This window comes from Trachymyrmex cornetzi, unplaced genomic scaffold (assembly GCF_001594075.2).
Source record: "Trachymyrmex cornetzi isolate Tcor2-1 unplaced genomic scaffold, Tcor1.1 C3975703, whole genome shotgun sequence".
NCBI lineage: Eukaryota > Metazoa > Arthropoda > Insecta > Hymenoptera > Formicidae > Trachymyrmex > Trachymyrmex cornetzi.
Genome location: NW_017295474.1, coordinates 1 through 3,120, shown reverse-complemented (window position 1 = coordinate 3,120; position 3,120 = coordinate 1). Strand labels below are relative to the sequence as shown.

The window sequence follows — 3,120 nt, the reverse complement described above, 5'->3', positions numbered from 1 at the left end:
AACAATTATTTATCGCCATCTGGTTTATGGCTACACCTGATTCGTACAGGTATGTTTGATATATGTATATTCTGTTCTCTATATTAAAAACATAGTTATATATATATATGTATATATATATATATATAAGACATGTGGATTATTTAAAAAGTTATAGCATTATTTTATTCACATGGCACATTGTTGTTACAGATCTGTAGCTACAAAATTTGGAGTAGGCAAAGCAACTGCATTTCGAGTACTGAGACGTGTTACATATGCTCTTCATTGTATTGCACCTCGATTTATTACATGGCCAAGAGGTCAAATTGCCGTAAATACAATGGAACGATTCGAAAGATCATGCGGTTTTCCTAATATAATTGGAGCTATTAATGGGACACATTCGAGCTCCTTCTGAAGATGCAAACTCATACATTAATCGAAAAGGTTTTCATTCCATTAATGTGCAAGTAGTATGTGATTCTCGTAGTCTTTTTACACATGTATATGCTGGACAGGTTGGATCTGTCCACGACTCTCGAGTCTTTCGAAGCTCGGCAGTAGCCCATTTTATTGAATTGGATGAAGAATATTTTCCAAATGATTCACATATTATCGGAGATGCTGCATATAGCATTCATGCTCATGTAATGGTGCCTTTTCGAAATAATGGGCATCTGACAAATCAGCAAAAAAATTTCAATTATTGTTTGTCATCTACGAGAATGGCAATTGAACGTGCTATAGGATCGCTGAAAATGCGCTTTAGAATACTTCTGGACTGTCTGCCATTAACAGACATAAAAAAAGTTCCGGAATTCATTGTAGCATGCTGTGTTACACAATATTTTCCTGCTCCAAAATGATGAGATGCCTATAGGTATACAGTTCGCATATAACGAGAATGTTGATTTTAACGGCCATGGCAATGCAGTAGAATTAGAAAAAGAAAAGCGAAACAGAATTATGAATGCGCTACAAATGAAAATATAATTAAAATAATGATAAGCGAAACTAAAATTAGATAAGAACGTGAAAATAATGATTTTGAAAAACTGTATTAAAATAAATATTTTGCATACTAATGTACAATATATTCATATTAATATTTCGTGCAATTGAGAGATCTTATTTCAATACCTTTGTCAAAATATAACTGTATTTATCAGAATAATGATTATAATAGGCAAAATATAATATTAATTGATAGTAGTAATTGTAAATTTTTATAGACTGTAATAAATTATGTAATAAAAGAAAAGATCAGATTTTATAAGCGTATTTATTATATTATATTATTAACTTGAAATGTTATACTGATATATCACATTGAAACATCACAGTGCACATACAATTGCGGTAACGGTAAATGTTTTTATTTCTTATTTGCTAAAGTTCGCATGACGTCAAGTAATGATTTCTGTATTTGTATGTTATCTTTATGCATTTGTTCGCGCTCTTTCTTTCTTTCTTGGTATCTTGCTTGTCTTTCCTCTTCTCTCTTTTTCTTTTCGTCTCGCTGTTTTTTATCATTTTCCTTTTCACACTTTAGATCATTAATAAAATTTTCTAGAACACTTTCAACTCGTCTTTTCTTAGGTACATTTACAATACGTTGCATTAATTAATATATAAATGTTAAGATATTTATTATGCATAATATGTGAAAACAACTTTTGCTCCAATGGTGGTTTATTAATTATGTTACTTGGTAAATTTTTTGAAAGAAGTAATGGAGATGAAGATGCTGATGTAGATGATTCTGCTAGTTTTAGTGGTGCTGTACCTTCACTTGATGCTTCAGCTGGAGGTTGTATATAGGCCTTTTCACCAATTAATGAGTCCATCACCTACAAAGACGAAATCAGATTTATAAGTCTATACATATATGTAGCACATAATATTATTAATATTAAATTTATACATACACAGTCATACGCATATACTTACTGAATAAAAACCCCAACTACTATGGGAGTTACCGCTCTTTTTGTTTTGATCCTATATATTTTTATATGTTCGTTTCAAGCCAGAAAATTTTGTAGAGCATTGAAGCTCAGTAACTTTATACCTCTCATCGGCTTCTCGCATTTGGGTAGCAATTTCTCCCCAAATGACATTATGTTTCTTCATCCCAGAAGTAAAATCATGTTCCTTTTCCCTGTATAGATCGATGAGTAAAAATACTGCAGCATCAGGCCACAAAAAACCTTTTAAATTCATTTCATCTGAAATTTCATTGAAAACATAGTAAATTAAATTTCAGTGCAAAAATTATTCCAATTGCTTAACAAGATATCGATTAAAAAATTGCACTTGTTTCGGATTCCTTGGTGTTAATTTTAATCTCTGAAGATGATGGCAATGCATCTTTCAATCCATCAACATTTTGCTTGTATTGATTTACAATGCTTTGCAGAAATATTTGATCTGAAAATTATACTTTAGTTATTTTTGAGGTTATAAATTATGATATGAGGTTGTATATATTTTTAATAATTACCTTGAGTAGCCTTCGCAGCAGTTTCTTTATCAAGAAAGAGAGTGAGAACTTCATTACTCTCGTCAATAATGACTGGAAATTCGATTAAATCACTTTCCATTTTTATTGTACTGTAAGTCCGAGCAAAACACGGTTAAAGTTTTTTAAATTTTCAATAGGCGCATCGACTTTGCATCAAAAGCTTCACGTCCGAGCTGCTGTAGTTAATGCGTTGAGAAGTGGGGAGAATCTAGGGAAATCTGTGCGCTATCAGTATTATTCATGCGCGCTTTGATTGAAACGGAACGGTTCTCTATGTAGTCTATGTGCATTATGCGTGCAACGGAACGACCCCATACAGTTTGTGGATTATGTAATCGGTTTGTGCGTATTTCGCGAGCTCCTAAATCAGCAGATAAATTCCCGTCATAAAATGATTTATTTTCCCATTCTGTAACATAGTTCTCTCCTGCGTGAAAAAGGCAGAAGATGTTTCTGCTAAGAGGTTGCAGCTCAAAAATTAAGGATTATATATTTTTATATCAGATTTATGCCAGAACCATTAATGAAATTTTAGATGTACACCCAAAAAAAAAATTCTACCGATAAGCGGGGAATTACTCTTAGCATTTCCTCTAAACAAAAAATCTTAAATG

At 32.0% G+C, this 3,120-nt stretch overlaps 1 pseudogene; it reads right to left on the bottom strand.

Annotated features, from left to right (window-relative positions):
• Window positions 1-1,533: 1,533 nt before the first annotated feature.
• Window positions 1,534-2,585, bottom strand: LOC108757364 (uncharacterized; annotated as a pseudogene).
• Between the last annotated feature and the right edge of the window lie 535 nt (window positions 2,586-3,120).